Below are 21,832 nucleotides of genomic sequence, written 5' to 3'. Positions count from 1 at the left end.
GGAAGGGGTGGGTCCACATGAGCCATGTGAAACTGTGTAATGAACTGAAATCCGACCCAGGCTCTTCCACCCCTTCCAAAGACTGTATCAAGCCCAGTGACTTTGAAGTTTCCAAACGAGAGAAAACTCCCCAAGAGGAATACAGACTCAAGCTTCGATCTAGCAAGTCAGACAGTTTAATTGTTTAAGTCCTCCCCTAGGTGAATCGGTTAAATAGTTTCTGACATGTATCCCCTAGATAGAAATAGAGAGAGAGAAAGAGAGTTCAAGAAACGTACATACTGCAAATCACTGCGTAGTCACTGTATAGTGACATTATTAATAATGTTTTTTCTAAGTATTCTGATAATTGTTGCAAGCGTACTTCTCCCTATCTACTGCCCTATTTTCAAGAATGGACAATCTGCTTATAATGTTTCTGCTGAACACTCTTTTAGCGAGTTACCTCCACACGAACTCTCCTACAGACTTGCGCTGCGCAACAACACATTCATTAGTATGCTGCATCATTCCCATCAGACTAACAATGCTACAGACTGCTGGATATGCGGCCGACTCCCTCCCTACCAGAATTACAAGGGAGCCCTTCCCCTCTTTCCGTACCCATTCACTCACAATGGCTCCTGTGGGGCATGGTTTAAAATAATTAATTCCTTAGATCCTGATATTGCTGTTTTCGATGGGGGCTGGGTTTGGGGAAACTTGAACTTAGTCCTGCTCGACGTCTGTTACCCTGATAAGGAGGGACTCCCCACTCGAATAGGAACTGATCTAGAGAATGAAGTATATGGATTAGGTAATTACACAATTAGCCTTATGATCCTTACTGTTGAATCCGAGGCTGCACCAGTACTGCCCGCTATGCTAGTATTACCAGTCACTGGTAAATTATGCGTCAGAAAGAAAGGTTCAGTACACTTAGGTCATAGTAAATGCACTACTGTGGTCGAATTCAGTGATCATGGTAAATCGTCCTTCAAAGCTATCAGTCACTCTTATTTTGTTTGTGGTCATACCGCATACATACGTCTGCCTCCAGATTGGGATGGTACTTGTTATATTGCATTCCTTCTGCCACCTGTTTTTCTAGCTCCTCCTGATTACCACAGAAACACAAATCTAGTAAAGAATAGACTCCGAAGAGATCTTCCGCTTGTCGACTATACAGAAACGGCATGGGAACAGTACACTGATTTTAATAAAGGATTCTTTTTCTTTTTAGGCCCCGTCCAAAACAGTAAATTAATACGTAGACTAACTAGAACACTTGAAGCTGTAGTACATGAAACTGCCTCCGCCTTAGGTAACCTAACAGAGGAGCAATCTGCTATGCGGGTTGTTGTCCTTCAAAATCGTCTTGTTATTGACGTCATCTTAGCAGATAGAGGTGGAGCCTGTAAGGTCATCGGGTCAAGTTGCTGTGTTTTCATTCCACAAAACGCGCCATCGGTATATCAAGCCATTACCCGTCTGCATAAAATTGCAAATCAGATACATCAGAATCCAGGCACCTGGACTTGGTCCGGTTGGTTCTGGACAACGTTAACTGCTTGGGGATGGAAGATCCTATCCTTCCTAGGTTTTGGCCTTGTCATAGTATTCAGCTGCTGCCTGTGCCTACAGTGTGGGCCGGCGATATGTGGACTGTGTGCCACATCGTGCATTGAACATTCCAGTTTTCTCTCAAATAGACAACGGAAGAGAGACGAACAAATTATGTTACAAGAACAAACTGATCAATTTATGATGATTGATATATCATGAAGGGTCCGTAGGGAACAAGGAGGGAATGAGGAAATATAAATTCTGGTCAAGTTGTGTTCCCTAGCGTGTACCCCACCGTCTCCATGTACGAGTTAAAGTGCATGTAACTTCACTCCTGTACCAGCTATGAAGACGCAAATACGTTTGCGTCCAACGTCAACATGTCCTCTTTCAGACCCACCCTGAATGGGTTGGATAGCCGGTTCCTAAGTATACTATGCCAACGTCTTTTTGTAGTGTATTCTACATGTTTTTCCGCTCTGGCAAAGTAGGCCCAGAATATCTGCCAGCGAGCCTTTTTCTCCCTTCTGACTCTGGGAGCCTCAGGCCAGGCTGCCCAGGCTGCCCCCGTACCCGTGAACTCTGCCTTACTTCTAGCGCGGCCCAGCACGTTCAGCTCAAGCCTGCTGCCTGCCAAGATTGACTATAACCTTCGAGTTATCTGTTCCGCTCCTCGAAAATACATTCCTGCCTGCTAGCTTCAGTAAACATACCCCTCAGCTACAGGGCCAAAGGGCCGACCTGTCTCCGTGCAAGTAATTCATAGCTTCTGTTGCCATGCTCCCATGGAAGGCCCATGCCCCCACGCTTCTCATACAGACACTCAGGCGCTTATACACGCACTCACAGTCAGTATAGAATAGCTTCTGCCCTAGAGACCTTTCTGCCCAGATAGCTCAGTTCCTAAACACCAGATATCAGATATGATAGAAGCACAAGTTGATCTGACATGCCAGACTTCTGTCTCTTTCCGTCAGTGCAAATGTCAAGCCCCCTGCACCCTCCAGTTTCACGTCCATCACACGTCATGCAGCTGCGCGCGCATCCAAGCTTCCGATTTCTGCTGACATTGCAACATTTCTGTTTAGTGCCACCCCTTTTGTGACACCTATCTGTGACGTTTCCAGCATACGCCTAGTCCACGCCTTCTGATTACGTACTAGTAACACGTGGCTACTGTTATCTTGTCTTCTCTCAGCTGTTACGCCTACTGTACTGTTTTCTATGTCATGAATTAAGTATATAAGCTATGTACTGTCAATAAAATGCAGCGCGTGCTCTCTCTATCCCTTCTTCCACCCCTGTGGTGGGAAGAATATGATATCCTGGTCTAGACCATTCCTTTTTAAGGAATAAAACCCCTAAGAACTCTAACACCACGGACTCTGTTTTCTTTCTTTCTGATTGAGTTATTATTGATTAAGTACTTACCTGCATAGAAATTACGACGGTAAATTATATATTTACATCAGGGGGGGAGAAAGGGAGACTCCTGTTCTAGGTGTAGACTGCAAGCTGCTGACGCAATTCATATGTTCTATTCATGTCCCAATTTGAGTGACTTTCTGAGAGATATTGAGGTCTTTATTAACGAGGTGCTTAATATTCCGGTGAAGATCTCTCCGGGTCTAGTTGTATTGGGGTGTGAATATCCTGGAGCTTCCGAGAGATCAAGATATACTAGAGCAACATCGGAGTACAAGGAAAGGCATTGGACTGGATCATATCGTTCCTCTCCGGAAGAACCCAGAGAGTCCGCCTCCCCCCTTTCAAATCAGAAGCCACCGAAGTCATCTGCGGCGTACCACAAGGATCATCTCTTAGCCCCACCCTCTTCAACGTATACATGAGCCCCCTCGCATCCATCGCGCGCCAGCATAACCTCAACATCATCTCCTACACGGACGACACCCAGCTGATCCTCTCCCTCACCAAAGACCCAAACACCGCCAAAACCAACTTACACGAAGGAATGAAAGAAGTAGCCGAGTGGATGAAGAACAGTCGTCTAAAACTAACTCGGACAAAACAGAAGTCCTCATCTTAGGATCATCCCCCTCTGCCTGGACGACTCCTGGTGGCCACCGGCCCTCTGAACCGCACCCACACCTACGGACCACACACGTAACCTTGGCTTCATCCTTGACTCCTCCCTCTTGATGACCAGACAAGTCAACGCCGTATCATCATCCTGCTTCAACATCTTACGAATGCTCAAAAAAATCTTCCGTTGGATCCCCACCGAAACAAGAAAGACAGTCACCCACGCACTGGTCACAAGCCGTCTGGATTACGGCAACACCCTTTACGCCGGAACCACAGCCAAACTTCTGAAAAAACTCCAACAAATACAAAACGCCTCAGCCAGACTCATTTTAGACATCCCTCGGCAAGCTCACATTTCCAACCACCTGAAAGACCTCCACTGGCTCCCTGTCAACAAGAGAATAACGTTCCGTCTTCTCACCCACGCACACAAAGCCCTCTACGACCTAGGACCCGAATGCCTCAACACGCGTCTATCCTTCTACACCCCCCCCGCCAACTACGATCGTCCAATCAAGCCCTTGCCGCAATTCCGCGCATCCACAGATCCACCATGGGTGGAAGATCCTTCTCCTACTTAGCGGCAAAGACCTGGAATTCTCTTCCCACCCACCTCCACCTCACTCAGAACCACCTCTCCTTCAGAAAAGAACTAAAAACCTGGATATTCGATAAGTAAATCTCCTCCCGCCCTAAAGCGCCTTGAGACCCTCTGGGTGAGTAGTGCGCTATACAAATTCTAGAACTTGAACTTGAACTTTATAGCTATGGCAATGATACAGCTTTGTATAACTCCACAGTAGCTAAGTTCGGAGGCTCCTACTTTCTTTAACTGGAGAGCTGGGATGCTAGCTTGGTACAATTTGGAGTCCTAAGTGTATCTGTTAAGGGGGAGAAGACGACGTCAGCTGGCCTCTAGGATCTGGGCCCCTTTAGAGAATTGGTCTATGCTTTGAAATAACTCAGTCTTTTTTCTCAATTAAGTTTTTTATGTTTTATAACCAGTATTTAATTTTGGTATCTTTTCTACTGTTTTCAACTTTTTTTTTCTTTCTGCTGTCTTGTTGAAGACAAATGTTATTGTTGCCTGATGTAGATCTCAGTGTTTATGAACATTGTATCCACAATTTGGTACATTCTTGTGTTATGCATTTTTTGGATAACAATAAATAAAGTTAAAAAAACAAAAAACGAAGGAGGGTGCCTTTACTGAGAAATACATTTTAAAAGCAAATTTCGACTTGTTTACTATATTAGAATTTTACTTTAGACTGCACATAAGTCTTTGCAGTGATAATTTTGAATATAAAAAATGACACTTAGGAAAAATATGCTTGCTTTAACGAATCACTTAGAATGCATTTAAATTCTGCTGAAAGAAATACATAAGTAAATCACAAGTAGGGAAATGTGCTTGCTTTAAACATGTGGAAAAATACAATGAAGAAAGAAATTGTAGTAGGCTATAATTTCTATTGAGCTTCTGTAACTAGGCCCAAACAATAATTTCTTTCGACTCTTGCTCATAGCTAAATAGACTTTTATTTAGAACATTTTGCCTAGCACCAGCATCCTGCTAAAGAATGCGCTGAGTTCAAGATTATGGGCCAGATGCATCAAGCATCCATTTTGCGATTCCTTATTAGCGAAAAATAAGGAATCGCTAATAAGGAATAGCAAAATGGAATGCATAAAGCAATCACTATAAAAATAGCGATTCCTTAGAATTCCTTAATTGCGACTCGCAAATTGCGAGTCGCAATTAATGAATACCTCCCCATTCATTCCTATGGGCCTAGAGGACCATAGGAATGAATGGGAAGACAATCTCAATTTGCGAATCGCAATTAGCGATTCGCAAATTGAGATTGCGAGTTCAAGGGTGCAGGGGTGTCCAAAGGACAAAAGGTACCAGAGGGTCTCAAAAGATGTGCCCAGAAGTAATAAAAGCCAACCCATCCCTGACCTCTAAGAAGATGCGTCACAGAAGGCTCTCAACAGGATGAGGAAAATACCCATCAGTCACCATACGGATCCGCCCCTCATCATTTGGGATTTTATCCGTACCACCCGTCTGAGAAAATCGATGCCACAATCTGAGGTCAACCCGGTGGTAAGGGGGTTCCTCGAGAGGTGCAGGCAATGACAGTGTGGTCAACCACTCGATGTTATGAGTGGCTAAGAAAATGTGACTGGGGTGTGCAGTGCTTGAAAAAGTGAGGGAGTGAGAAAACCAAGAGGAAAGTGTCATAAAATTGGTTTAGAGAGAGCACTTAACAAAAATAATTTATTCTATGTGTGCCTACCATACCAATATTAAAAATGAGTGCAACCTAACGTTGTCTGGTTATGTAGACAGCCTCAGGTAAATGTGGTCAACTAGTTTCTGCAATCAGGGGACTATTGCGTCCTTGCATTCATCAGGACCAAAATACAATAAAAACTACTGCACCAAGTGAACTAAATAGAGTGAAGGGTGACACCAGGGTAACAGAAACAAGTGCACGTGGTCACCTGAATGCTCCGGGTGCCCTTACAGTCTGTGTTGATCACTATGGGAAGAGAACAAGGGTTAAGTATGGCTATCATTATACAATGGGCTGTCATGAAAGTCCTTATCATGTGGATCAAGCATCACATCATATTCAGAATATTGATATACAGGCGCTTCAAAATAGTATAGCCCGATTTTTAAATCACTTGGAAAGAAATTTCATAAGCCAAATGTCTTTAAGTCCTTACCTCGATCTGTAAGGTAGACAAGCCTCACCCCACCTGGCAGTGGCTCAGGGGAAGATGAAGCACCGCTCTAGAAAACACGTAAATCACATGTCAAACACAGTATGCACAAACAGGGACAGCGCAAATCCAATTGACGATGACCGATCATGAAAGGTAATGGTATCATGGAATGACCGTGCCCAGCAGATAAAGCACCGCTCTGGAGAGCTTGTCTGACTCAGTATGCACAAATAGGGACAATGTATTCCTTAGTAGCTGCTGGCTGGTAATGACTATGCCCAGCAGTCAAATCACCGCTTTAAAGAACATGTCTGACCTAAGTGGTAGTTAGCCCGTAATGAATAAAATCACTCGATAGTGAATGGAAATAGGTTATTAACATAACCGAGCCAAGCAGTCTCAGAGCCTGTACCCCGTTGCAGGGGAGAGAGCTGCCGTGCGGAAAGCGCTGCGTTCTGGAGCACAGGGGGAGAGAGGAATCCCCTTACCTGTCCGTCGGTACTCCAACGCCGGCGTCCTGGCCGACTGGGGAGGTGCCGGTGGGTCAGAAGCGCGCTGTATATAAGGCTCTGAGACTGCTTGGCTCGGTTATGTTAATAACCTATTTCCATTCACTATCGAGTGGTTTTATTCATTACAGGCTAACTACCACTTAGGAATACATTGTCCCTTTCTCTGTATTTGGTGTCAGACATGTTCTTTAAAGCGGTGATTTGACTGCTGGGCATAGTCATTACCAGCCAGCAGCTACTAAGGAATACATTGTCCCTATTTGTGCATACTGTGTCAGACAAGCTCTCCAGAGCGGTGCTTTATCTGCTGGGCACGGTCATTCCATGATACCATTACCTTTCATGATCGGTCATCGTCAATTGGATTTGCGCTGTCCCTGTTTGTGCATACTGTGTTTGACATGTGATTTACGTGTTTTCTAGAGCGGTGCTTCATCTTCGCCTGAGCCACTGCCAGGTGGGGTGAGGCTTGTCTACCTTACAGATCGAGGTAAGGACTTAAAGACATTTGGCTTATGAAATTTCTTTCCAAGTGATTTAAAAATCGGGCTATACTATTTTGAAGCGCCTGTATATCAATATTCTGAATATGATGTGATGCTTGATCCACATGATAAGGACTTTCATGACAGCCCATTGTATAATGATAGCCATACTTAACCCTTGTTCTCTTCCCATAGTGATCAACACAGACTGTAAGGGCACCCGGAGCATTCAGGTGACCACGTGCACTTGTTTCTGTTACCCTGGTGTCACCCTTCACTCTATTTAGTTCACTTGGTGCAGTAGTTTTTATTGTATTTTGGTCCTGATGAATGCAAGGACGCAATAGTCCCCTGATTGCAGAAACTAGTTGACCACATTTACCTGAGGCTGTCTACATAACCAGACAACCTTAGGTTGCACTCATTTTTAATATTGGTATGGTAGGCACACATATAATAAATTATTTTTGTTAAGTGCTCTCTCTAAACCAATTTTATGACACTTTCCTCTTGGTTTTCTCACTCCCTCACTTTTTCAAGCACTGCACACCCCAGTCACATTTTCTTAGCCACTCATAACATCGAGTGGTTGACCACACTGTCATTGCCTGCACCTCTCGAGGAACCCCCTTACCACCGGGTTGACCTCAGATTGTGGCATCAATTTTCTCAGACGGGTGGTACGGATAAAATCCCAAATGATGAAGGGCGGATCCGTATATTGACTGATGGGTATTTTCCTCATCCTGTTGAGAGCCTTCTGTGACGCATCTTCTTAGAGGTCAGGGATGGGTTGGCTTTTTATTACTTCTGGGCACATCTTTTGAGACCCTCTGGTACCTTTTGTTGTTTATAAGCTTCTTTGGGGATTGTATCCAGAGCTTGGTCTTTAAACTTCCCCTAGGTCCCCCCTACCTTAGTGTTGTGGTGTCCAAAGGACACCCTGTTACACCCCTGAATGTGATCTGTGCACATATGTTGCGCACACACATGCCCTTAGGGCATGTGTGAGCGCAACATGAAACTTTGAAAAATGCACAAAAGTGCATTTTTCAAAGTTTTTGCAAATTACCATGAAGTTGTACTTCGTGGTAATTTGCGTGCCCTATTAGCGAATTCGCTATTTTTGATGCTTTCATGCATTGCATTTAAGGAATCTCAATTTGAGATTCCTTAAATGCAAACAATCGCAATTTAGCGAATTCTCTATTTGCGAATTTTGCATTTGGGATGATGCATCCCAAATGCAAAAATTGCACTCGCAAAGGGCCAGATTCTGAGAATCTGGCCCTTTTGCGAGCGCATTTCGCTTGATGCATCTGGCCCTATGTCCTTTTACTTTATCACACCATAATAGAGCACCCTGCTTTAACAGTAGACTTTTAGAATAAAGAATGATTAGATATATTTCATGTATGCTTAACCAAGACATTGTCATTAGATGGTTACACTGCATTTGACTAGCCCTTTGCATTCACAACGGACATTGAATGCAGCTAATAGCTTAGGTAAGAAGGTTCTCATGAGAACTTTCCTCCATGTTTCCTTATTTGTTAAATTTGTTTAACTATGTACTGGCATGATGTTTTACCTTGGGAATCAGGAGGAGAAGCTGCGAATGTCGACCACATCATCAGATGAGCTTTTTCCATTGGCTAAACGCATAATACACCTAATAATTTTCATTACATTATTGTGTGTTTTTATATTATAACTGAGTGTTCCTAGTTAGAGAGAGAAGACCCCATTGACTCTTTTCAGAGACAGTCACTCTATGAAGATTCTTCTACCTTGCTCTTCGTTGCTAAGATCTTTGGCTGATGGTGACTTTATCCGCCTTTATCCTGACTTTTTTTGATCAATGCTACTGCAACCATCATTCCTCTATCATTGATATTTTAACGGTTGCTACTGCAACTGTGGGGAACTCAACTGAGTATCCAGGACGATTCTTTATGGGAAGTTCAAGACTCTACTATGCTCTGAAATCTTACTCTTTTCTAGAAAGGACTCTCCATGGTTCTCTAATTAGGGTAGGTTGGGTTCTTTGTTATGTTATGTTATGTTATGTTATGTTATGTTATGTTATGTTATGTTATGTTATGTTATGTTATGTTATAACAAGTTTTATTAAGCGCTCAGCTACTCGGACCGAGTGTCCCGGCGCTGTCAGACCCAACACAACACAACCATCACGGCCAGGGGAGTTAATTACAGAACAACCACGTCTTCAGCTCCTTCCTAAAAGACAAAAGGGTCCCGCATTTCCTAAGTGACAGTGGCAGTGCATTCCAGGCTCGAGGAGCAAGATAGCCAAAAGAGCGGCCCCGATGCGAGCGCGCCTGACTGCCGGAACAGAGGCCAGTGAAAGGGACGCAGAGCGAAGTGCTCTGGATGGAATGTGAAATCCCAGCCGCTTCCTTAGGTAACCTGCACCAGAGCCATGGAGTGCCCTAAATGCCAAGGTCAACGTCTTAAACTCGATGCGTTTCCGTATCGAAAGCCAATGGAGGGATTTCAGCAGGCCCGCAGCGTGAGACCTCCTACCAAGGCCAAAGATTGCACGGGCGCCAGAGTTCTGCACCACCTGCAGGCATGAGAGAAGATAATCATGGAGGCCGAGGTAGAGTACGTTGGCGTAGTCAAGCCTAGATCCTACCAAAGCCTGCACTATACTTTTCCTGTGGGCGATGGATAGAAAAGGAAGGAATTTCCTGAGCATTCTCAGTATCCTGAAGCATTGACCCACCAGGCCCAGAATCTGAGGTTTAAGAGACAAATCGATGTCCAACTTGACTCCCAGGTTCTTTGCCATCCCCGTCTCCACAGAAGGGGGGTGGATATCAGCCGGCCACCAGGACTTCCAACAAGGGTCAGGAGAACACCCAAAAAAAAGGACCTCAGATTTATCTGGGTTGCATTTCAGCTGGTTTATATGAAACCAGCCGAACACAGCGCCCAGGCAGTTCTTAATAAGCTCTCCATCAAAGTCCCTATTCTTGCTGCAGGTGAGGAGAAGCTGGGTGTCATCAGCGTAAGAGACAATATGGGCACCACATGCCTCGGCCATCACCGCCAAAGGGGACATATAAATGTTAAAAAGGGTAGGACTTAGAATCGACCCCTGGGGGACTCCAACCTCCAATGGTGGTACTGCGGCCGAATAAGGCGGGCCAGACCGTCTGTTGACGATTCGAGAGGAAAGACTCAAACCATCTGAACACCGTTCCCCTTAACCCAATCTCCAAGAGTTTAGCCAGGAGGCGGTCATGAGGAACTGTGTCAAAGGCTGCTGACAGGTCTAATAACACCAGCAGAGCCTTACCTCCCTTGTCCAGGACTTCCTTGATCGCTTCCGACACCTCTAGCAGTGCCGTCTCCGTGCTCGTGTTAGCACGAAAACCGGACTGGGTGGAATGGAGGATGCCGTGGGATTCCACAAAATCCGCCAGGACCCCCTGTACATGCTTCTCAGTCACCTTGGCCAGATCCGGAAGCAACGAAATAGGACGATAGTTGGCATGGGCGGCTGGATCTAATGACGGTTTCTTTAAAAGGGGAAGAACCTGGGCTTCCTTCCACGATGGAGGCACAACTCCTGTCTCGAGAGAGAGATTCAAAATTGGGTTGACCTTAGGGTTAATCACGTGTGCCAATTTGGCAAGGTGCTTGGCCAGACAGGGATCAAGGGGAGATCCCGATCGCATCTTGGATAGAATCTCGAACGAGTCTTGTAATGCAATAGGAGGGAAATTAGCAAGCAAGGGCTGCCCGACACAGGTTGGGGAACGGGCAGCGCCATGATGGAGGATGCTGCCCCAGCAGCTAGCGGGAAAGTTGCCTGGATACTGATGATCTTATTAGCAAAAAAGCTTGCTAATTGAGTAACCCAGGACTCTGAGAAGGAGCGTTTAGGAGTGATAGAGGCTGGAGAGATAAATTCTTTTACAATCAAGAAAATCTCTTTACTGGTTTTAGAAGCCTCCTCAATCCTCCTAGCAAAGTAAGATTTCTTTTCCGCAAAAATTGCCTTATGGTAGCCCTTGACGCATTGCTTATAAACCTCCTTAAGGGGCTCGTCATAATTTGAGCGCCAAGCTCGTTCGGCCTTCTTACAAAGCCTATGACTAGCATTAAGCATAGGCGTGAACCAAGGCGTCGAGGCTCGCTGAGAGTTTCTAAGCATCCGCTGAGGAGGGGCCAGCTCCTTAAAACACTGCACTAGCCATGTTTGAAAGAGATCCAAGTCCTGTTCCAAAACGCCTGTGGACTGGCACGGATGGGACAGTAGATACTGCCTGACCATATCAGAGGAGACTTTATGGAAAGCGCACGAAGGCGGGGGAATAGGACCGGTCCCTCTGGACGAGAGGCTTGATTTAACTTGGATGTCAAAATTGACCAAGAAATGGTCAGACCAGAGTACAGGTCGAGGAAGCGCAACTAAGATGGGAGTTGTGGAAAAAATCTGATCAAGCATATGCCCCTTGTTGTGAGTAGGGGAAGCCACATAAGGTAGCAAGCCAAGAGGTTTGGTAGTGTCTAACAACTTGATGGTGTCGGGTGCATCTGGCAAGTCCATGTGGATATTAAAATCGCCTAATAGTATGCAGTGCTTAAACTGCACACTCATGGCCGATATCCCTGAATATAGCCCCTCGTGGAAGGACCCAGTAGGCCCAGGTGGCCTGTACACTAACAAGCCTGCGCAGGATTGAGCTGGTGAGATCGTCAAGCAGAAGCCTAGAGTTTCGGCCCCTGGGATATCATCAGTGGGAACAATAGAGCACTCGAAATGACAGTTGATCATTAAGGCCACACCCCCTCCTTTGCCTGAGCCCCGATCTTTCCGCACCATGAAGTAATCAGGGGGCAAAGCATTGGCGATGTCTGGACCGGGTATCTCGCTCAACCATGTTTCTGTTAGGAAAATACAGGCAGGTTTAGAGTCCGAAAGAAGGTCAAAAAGGTCCTGCGCATGTTTGCTTACAGATCTCGTGTTCAGCAGAGTACAGGAAAACTTATACGCAGGTGAACCCTGGCCCGACATGGGTGTACGTATATCTCCTGCATTTTCCGGGGCCCGCCCACCCCGTACCTCATGCAAAGACCAACCACACCCCTTACAGAGAAAATTCCCTCTGAAACCACAACCCTGAACTGAACAGGCGCAGTTCCTATCACCTCTCAGACGAAACAGCTGTAAGGCAGAATACCTAAGTGACTGTGGCTGAAAGTTTTCCCCCCGTCCGCCCCCGGCCGCCTCCGGGACGATGACGGGCACAGACGGCCTCTCCTTAGGCGCTCCTTTGGCGCGAGACAGGAGCACCCCGCTGCACGCATCCGCTGCGCGGAGCCATCCCCGTCTAAATTTATAGTCCCACCCGTGAGGCAGCAAGGCTAGTCAGCCAACTTGCAAGCCTGCCTCACCCAAGATGGCTGCCGGATCAATGTACAGCCTCCCCGTCCCACGGTGCCCCTCAGCTCGTAATCAGCTGAGTAGGGGGCGCCCAGATATTAGGACGGCAAAGGGAGACAGGGGAGAGCAGCGCAAATCAAGGGCGACAGAAAGAATGCTCAACTGCCCCCGAGGTAAGGATGTTACACGCAGTCCCCCACTCCGAAAGTAGTTGGAGCAGAGAGAGATCTCCCGGCTTTCCGCCTCAGGAGAGAAAGAGAATAGTGCAATTAAAATAGTTGTACGAAGTATAACAAATTAAAATGCTGTCAATATTAAAATATCAGTGAATTTTTCTAACTCAATTCATGCAGCGTGCTCCGCCAGCAGCCGCCGCGGGAGTCGCGCTATATAACCTTTAGCTAGGTTAAGTGACAATTCCCTTTATGAAACACTAATTTTGATTTATGCTGTCATTATTCAACCTTTTACTCCACAATTTTGTAAATCTGGAATCATTGGAATAAAGATAACAAAACCATACTGATGCTTTAAAGAAAAATAAAGGTTTTGAAAACCTTTTTAACTTCTTGTCATTGACTGAAAATATAGAACTTCACAGTTGATTACATTTATGACCTATACCTTTGTCCTACCTCCATTCGCAATACGGTGGCAAAGGTCCAGCCGACCTGTCAAGCACCATGGATTTCGAGGGTCCGAGCTGTAAGTTGGGGTGTTTGATTTAACACACTATTTTTGCCAATCCTTAGGCACTAACACCTTCCACTTTACCGTGAGATACACCATTGTATTTTCACAGTTGCTGTTCAGCTGGAGTATATGGTTGTTGGCATCTTCGGCTTGTGACTCAGCACCCCATTTTGACAAAGTTGTTTTCCATAAAACCAGCTGCTCAATGTCATTTTTTGTGCTGCCCCTGTAACTTCTGTTAGTTTAATGTACACATATTTTGTTCACTAGATGCCAGAAGGGTTCCCGCCTTGATGTTTGTCATACCCTCCTAATTAAGGATACTTACTCTAATTTTGCAAATGCCTCTTTCACTAAGGGCCATATTCATCAAACTTTCAAGAAGCCAATGCAGCAACACACCATGCTGCTATGCGTGAAAGAGGGAGGACGTAATGTGCCATAGCTTTCAAGATATAGAACATTCCTGTCCTCTGCATGCGCTGGTGCAAAATTAACAGCATCAACGCAGGCACTCTTGCATTGTGGTGCAAGGGTGCCTGCATTGAAGGCAGTATTGATTTTATGCAGGAAGGGACACCATCTTGCACAAAAACAATCCTCAGAGGCATTTTCCTGTTTCTATGTGTGCGACAAAATCCAGCACACACAAAAAGTGGAACAAACGAGAAAGAATAAAGATATTTCTCCTTGTTATGCCTCACCTGAGGAATTACAGCATTTTGACAATTCTCAGGTCTCACACTACTAATAAATCTGGGAATGGAGCAGAATCCATGGATGGATGTGTGGAAACACCCACGCTCCACCCATGGAATGCCGCCAAGGGCAGAGTTACACAAGGCAACAATTTGCACTGCCTTGCGTTACTCCAGATTTAAAAAGCCAAGCAGGGCTTGATAAATCTCTCTTTGGTTTTTGGTTGCCTTTGCACCTCCTTGCGTGGCACAAGAGCAATGTTATATCTTGATAACTCTGTCCCACATTGTCTGAGAGTGCCCCATTTAGGGAGTACAGTAGGCTTCTAATTCTAAATTTGTCACTGGGATGCATGTGTCAATTCTATTCTATTCTATGATTCTTGTAGAGCAAATGGGTACCCGTAGACCTTCCAGTACTAGAATAGTCATCATAATAACCGGAATGCCCCTGAGGGGGAAATTCATTGCTGAAAAGCCAGGTTTTAAGGCCTAAAAAGAGAATTCATTAGTCAGCTGAAGCAGCTCAAGTGGGAAGGTATTCCAGAATTTGGGGGTCAGGTGAGGTAGTGAACGGCTCCCCAACAAGATGTTTTAGTCTCTCGAATCTGGAGAAAATGAGCTGAAGATGATTGAAACGACCTTCCCGGAATGTATGGGGTGGCTAGTGATCTTAGCAAAACGAGGTCTCTCAAAATGTGATCCGTGCAAACTGAATAGGACCTTAAATTACACTCACTGCTTTACTGAAAACCAGTGTAGAGCTTTCAGGGCCTTTTTCTGCTGATTGGTGCCTTGGAAGATTCATGAGGAGCAATGCAGTAGCATTCTGAGTGACCTGCATCCTCTTAACCACACATTGGGGGAACCAAGGTATAGGACATTACCATAGTCAAAGCTTGAAATAATGAGAGCCTGGATGATTTATCTTCTGGCTAAAAAAGGAAGAAGATTAAGAATCTTTCTTAGCAGTCTCAGGACCCCAAAGCAATTAGCAGCAAGCTGCTTGGCCTGAGTATCCATTGTGAGGCTGGAGTCCAGCCACATGACAAGACTCTTTAAGACACATTTAGTAATGGAAAGCCTCTTCAGATAGTCCGGGACAGGAGTAGGGATTTTCTTGCTAAGAATATTGCCTAATATCATAACTTTGGTCCAGTCTTAATTGAGCTTCAATTTACAATTAGCTATCCTTCTGGCTATTTTCTGGGGCCGGACTGAGGTGACTGAAGCTGGAGTTGATGTCAGGGGTAAAATGAGATCGCCAGCTGAGTGTCATCAGCGTATGATTCAAGGGTCAACCCATGAGAATGCACAATTTCAGCTACTGTTGCATATAAAGATTAAAAAGGGTGGGGCTCAGGGAGGACCAAATAGGCACATCAGAGCTCAAGGGAAGGATGTCAGAGTGCCATGAGTGATCTAATGCTGGAATGTTCTATTCCCCAAAAATGGAGGAAAGCCATTTCAAAACACGGCCGTCAAAACTCACTTTTGATATCCAATGGACGAGAGTGGCATGATCTACTGTTTTGAATGCTGCACTGAGGTCTAAAAGAACAATGGCTTCTGATCCTCCTTGGCTCAACAACCATCTTAATTCCTTGACCACTGTCAGCAAAGCTGTTTCTGTAATGTGGTTTGAACCACATTTGAGTGGGGTGGAGGATTTTGTTAGACTTAAAGAAGCCACAATGATTATAGTTAACATGTTTCTCCAGGAGCTTTGAGGATCCTGGTAACAGGAATATCAGCCTGTAGTTCCTCAGACAGAGTGGATCAAGAATGGGCTTTTTTAGCGGAGGTTTGACCACCACATGCTTCCATTGCAGAGGGACCTACCCCCTGGTGCGGGAGAAATTAAGCAAATGCACCAAGATGGGAGCAATGCTATCAGACCCTTGCCCGAGAATGAGAAAGGGGTCAGGGTCAAGAGGAGAGACTAACTTTATTGCACTTAGAAGATTTGTGAGAAGGCTCACAGTAAGGTCAGGAAAGACCATAGGAGTTTTTTCTGACTGTACTAGGATGCTACACGAGGAATCCTCAATGTTTCAGGTGTCGGGTAAGGTGGAGTAAATGTCCAATATCTTCTTCTGAAAGAAGAATGTCAAATTAATGCTGGGCCCTGTCAAGGCTTCTGGAACAGACCCAGAGAGCTTCGGCTCCATGATGTCGTTCAGAATCTGAAAGATCTCTTTAGAGGACCTGGCTGAAAGCTTAATTTTGGAGGAAAAATAGGCTGTTTGAGAGGCCTTTATTTCCGCATGATATACCTAAATGGTGCTCCTTTACTTGAGTTTGCTGGCTTTGTCATAGGTCTTTCTCCAACATCTCTCCAGACGTGGACATGAGATCAAATCTGAAAAAAGGCACATTTATAAATCATTTTATCCAAGGGTGGAAAATGTGCGTGCAAATACCTCTGGTAATGGTAACACCTCTAATTTACAGTGTTTAGAAATAGTGCAAGTCGTATGATGTGCTATATAATGAAACCTTGTGAATCTAGTTTACTTATTCAAGAAAGCGTAAGCTAAGACCTTCTAGGTTAATTTGCCACTGTAATGCATGCATAGGTAAACCGATTTGTCTGTAAGGTATCATTTGGCTCACATTAGATAATTTGGGCCTAGCAGTGTGCCTTGAAACTGAAATTTTTAAAAATTATTTGAAATTACGTAGTCCAATAGTTAGAAAAAATCCAATCTTCCCAATTTTTGGGCAACAAGTGCCACTGTCAACACCATGCTTTTTAGATGGAGACAAAAAGTCCACCTGATTCCTTAACATTAAAAAAACCAAACTAGGTAGCCTAGAAGTTAAGTCTAACACTTCCTGGATCCCTCTTTTTCCTCTTCATATGTTGTTATCTCTGCTATTCTATGTGAGGTTAATTTTATATATGAAAGTAGTAAATGCCTTGCCTCTCACCAAGAAGAAAAAATAAGGCAAATCCTATAACCTTTGCTTTGCATAAGGTACCAAATAATCGAATTATAGATGTGGACTCTGCACAGGAAAATACATGTTATGATGTGGATTGATTTTCACCAATCACCACCAACAGAGAATTATAAATGCTATGCAATCATTTCGGAAAACACTTTTGGAAGGCATTAGCTGTAGTATTGCAGCCAATACCTAGAGGTCTTATTTGCAATTCCCTATTGTGTTTGGAAATGTTTCACTTCACAAAATCACAGGGTTTACTACAACAGAATGGCTTGGAAAATTAATTCTGACTCAGAAACGCTTTTTCCCGAATCACATGTAGGAGGGGGCACAAAGTGGCACTCCTTTTATCTCCGACAGAAAAAAATGTGTATCAATGGTTTACAACCTCAAATATGGTTGCAAACCATTGGTGAGTTGCTGACCATTAAGATGGTGTAACTGATTCACAGGTGGAGGAGTGCCCATAGGACTCTTTACGCTGATGTATTTCAAAATTGAGAAATTTATTTCTAAGTGTCACTGGTTTCTTTAAGGAACATGGGCTGCTTTAAAAAAAACTATTTCCGTTATGGGGTGCAATCATAAGGTTAGTGCTCTGCTGTTCCTTGCAGACCACAATCCCTGTGATTGCAGCTGTTCACAAGGGGTCACAAAATGTGACGTGCCAAATGAATATTAGTTTGCAAGTCATTCTGTGGCCTAACGAGATTCACTATTTTGGGATCTAACCTATTGGTACATGAGTCCGTTCAGTTGGTTCCATACTAAACGATTCCCAAAAAGTCCGTGCGTAATTTACAAATGTAATAATAGTGTACATCATGACTGGAGGACATATTATCTGACATTTTATGTGGAAGAAACGCCATGGCTTTCTTCTTGATGCCATTACTTAAAACAGTGATACTCAAAAGGGGGCCACTTGCAGCCTTCTTGACCTTTATATGTGCCCCCCCCCCCCCTGAGCAGCATCACGAGCTGCTGTTTAGTTGCTTAACACTAGGATTCAGATTTTTTTTTAAATAAACAGGCAAGGATTTATTTACCCACATATAAATGCCTGCCCGTTTATTTAACATTTTTTAGACCTCCTTACACAATCCCTGACCCACTCAAACCCCCTACTGCCACCCTGCTGGTACCAGTGCGGCCCTCGGTCACACCACAGACCTTACATTGTGGCCCCTGGGCTAATGTTTGAAAGTATCCATTACTTAATACATTCATGACCAGGGCAACCGCTATGTATGGTCAGTCTGCAATGTATAAGTTGATGTAAACTTTGCTTCTGGTTTATTACCAGATGGCTCAACTGACACACTGTATCCTGCGAATTCTGAACCATTGAGGCTATGACAGAGGTTTATCGTGTTTCAAAATAATTTGGGGGCATATCATCAATAAACTTCGATAAACATTGCAGAGCGCAGTTTGCACGAAATTTACTTAACGCCGGCTATCGCGGATTTGATCGCTGAGATAACGCGTTATCATCAACGCTTATCTCCACTGCGATGGAAAATCCAGCGATAGCGGCAAAATGAGGGAACATCGCTGGTAATCCAGCGATAGAACTACAGTTCTAAGGTGTAGTGAGCGCGCCAACGTGGTACGTCACGGGGCTACGTGACGTACGGTGACGTAGGGGCGCGGTGGGCGCAGCGCAGCATTGAGAGCGCGAGCAGGCTGGGCGAAGGACATGCTTTGCGCTCCTTGTATGTTAAGGCTTGAATAAAGAGGTTGACACAGTCACCCGACTCCGAGAGTTATTGGGGGAAGAAAGTGCATCATTACAGTGGCAACGAGGGTGGGATAGCAACCCACGATCCCCACCACGCAGACGACGTGAAGCACGGCGGAACGGAGCGGAGTCGCGGAAACGAGTACGAAAGGCCTGAGCGAACACACAGCGACCACACCCTGATCGGGTACCACAAGGAGCGCGACGCAGCCAACAGCACGAGGAACAGAGCACTGGGGGCGCACAGTGGGTAACCTGTCGGAGAACTGCGACACACCCAAAGCAGGAAGCCAGTCACGGTCAAGGCCCACCGGCAACCGCACTGGCTACCCCACCTGAGCAGGAAAGGACTGATAGGAGCAGCCCTCCACCCTTATTCAACAAGGAAGAACAGAACGGTGCGCCGGGGAGCCCGAGAAGCCTGGAAGGTACGATTCCCACATCCCGGGACGTGAAGATGAACGCACAAGCGGGTTACGCGATAGCGCCAGTCCAGTTCCTTCCCAGACCAGGGGAGCCGCTCATGAAATGGGAGGACTGGAAAGAATACATAGATAATTTCATAGAGGTGCTGGAAGATGAAAGTGAGGAAAAGTTTAAACCGCCGAGAAAGAAACGCATTCTGCTGCTAAACCTGGGCCCAGAAGGCCTGAGGATCTACAAAAGCTTGGTGCCCATGAAGAGAGAGACGGAGGACGACGATGTATACGCCCACGCGTTGGAAGACCTGGAGGAACACTTCAAACCCTCAGTATGTGTCTCAGTGGACAGGTTTAACTTCCAACAAAGGAAACAACTACCAGGGGAAACGGTAGAAGAGTATGTGGCGGCGTTAAGGAAACTGGCGGCCTCGTGCAAATACGCCATCTGGGAAAGTGAATTCATAAAAGACCAAGTGGTGATGCACAACACGTGCACGAATGTACAGGACAAGCTATGGGCCGCAGGAGACACCTCGCTCAAGGACGTGCTGGTGATAGTCAAGAGAGCGGAACTAGCGCGAAGGTGTGCAGCGGCCACGAAGAAAGAGAACGTGCCCAGTGGGGTGGTGAACAAAGTGGACAATGAGGACCTCCACAAAGATCACCTGGCGCGGAAACAGCCAGTAAAGGGCCCTAACAAATGGCAAAGCAGCCCAGGCAATCACGACAAGCCGGCCGGAAGTAACAAACGGCCTTGCTACAGATGCGGCAGTTGGACGCACGAGGCGCACGACCGGAAGTGCCCCGCGCTTCGCGCCAAATGCACGTTTTGTGGAATCGTCGGCCATTACGAAAAAGTGTGCAGGAAGAAGGCATCCAAGAACGCGGTAAAGTACGTGGCCCAAGAAGCGGAGGAGCCCGAAGAGGCAGCAGTGGAAGAAGTGGTCACAGTCCTCTGCATCTACGACGAAATCTTGAGCGTAAACGACCGAGGCCGAGGCGCCGACGGAAGAAGAACGATGAAACCAATCTTGGATATGATGATAGGAGGCGTGGAAATCCAAGTGGTGGCAGACACAGGGTCACCTTACACCATAATCCCAAGAAACGTATGGGAGGAGAAGTTTGCTCCACAATTGGGCCCCGAGCTGGACAGGCTGGACATACGTCCCGTCACCTACAATGGAGACAGAATACCCATGGCCGGATGCAGAAAGCTGAGCTTCGAATTCAGGGGCAGAGAGGCCAGGTGCAAACTGTATGTCTCCGAGAAAGGCCCTTCGGTCCTGGGGTGGCTCGACCAAGGAGACCTGGGGATCAAGCTAGATCCGGGTGGCAAGGAGCAGATATTGCTGACGGAGCCGGAGGAAGGGCTGGACACGAACAAATGGAGGAAGGAGTTCCCAACAGTCTTCGGGGGTTCAGTTGGAAAGCTCGACAAATTCGCGCACAAGATCATACTCAGAAAAGGAGCAGTACCGATAGCACACAAGGTGAGGAACATCCCGTTGGCAGTAAGGGACGACGTGAAGGAGGAGCTAACACAGCTAGAGAAAAGAGGGATCATTGAGCCGATCTCCTGCGCCGAATGGCTATCACCGTTGGTGGTGGTGAAGAAACCCAACAGCAAGGTCCGTCTATGCGTGGACCTACGTGAGTTGAACAAAAACATAGTGGTAGAGAAGTTCCCCCTCCCCCGGATAGAGGAGATGCTGGCCAGCACGAGGGGCGTTCAGTGGTACTCCACCATAGACTTGACATCGGCTTACCACCAGATTGCACTACACCCGGAGAGCCGCAGTTTGACATCCTTCATAACTCCCTTCGGGTGCTACCGATTCCGCCGCATGCCGTTCGGGCTAGCCTCGGCGGCTGCGGTGTTCCAAAAATTAATGCACCAGCTGTTCCAAGACATCCGGGGGTTCAATACTTCCAGGATGATATCTTGGTGATGGGCCGCGACAGAATCGACCATGACAAGAAACTGGAAGTGGTGTTGGGTATCCTGGAAAGGAAAGGCCTTACGGCGGAGTGGGCTAAGTGCCGCATAGGAATGGAAAAGGTGACGTACTTGGGCCACGAGATAAGTGCCCGAGGGGTGACTCCCAAGAGAGAAAATGTGAAGGCGATCTGCGACGCACCATCACCAACCAACAAGGAGGAGGTCAGGTCATTCCTGGGCATGGCGGAATATTACGGAAAGTTCATAGAACATTTCGCCTCGAAAACCCATCACATGAGGCTGCTAACCAGAGAAAGCAGTGAGTTCCGGTGGTCAGAGGAGGCCCAGCGAGAATTTGGGATGATAAAGAAAGAAGTGGCAGGGGCGATTCCTCTGCAAGGATTTGACCCCCAAGGAAGCACAATACTCACGACAGATGCCAGTGAGAAAGGACTGGGTGCCGTCCTCATGCAAGACCGTGGCCAAGGGAGAGTAGAAACAATATGCTTTGCGTCCCGCACCCTCAATGACACCGAAAAAAGGTACAGTGTGATCGAAAAAGAAATGTTGGCAGTGGTGTGGGCCATGTCCAGGTTTCGGCAATTTCTGTGGGGCACCAGGTTCCGATT

Source organism: Lissotriton vulgaris, chromosome 7 (genome assembly GCF_964263255.1).
Source record: "Lissotriton vulgaris chromosome 7, aLisVul1.2, whole genome shotgun sequence".
NCBI lineage: Eukaryota > Metazoa > Chordata > Amphibia > Caudata > Salamandridae > Lissotriton > Lissotriton vulgaris.
The sequence above is the reverse complement of the archived record's forward strand: the minus strand, read 5'-3'. Positions refer to the sequence as shown.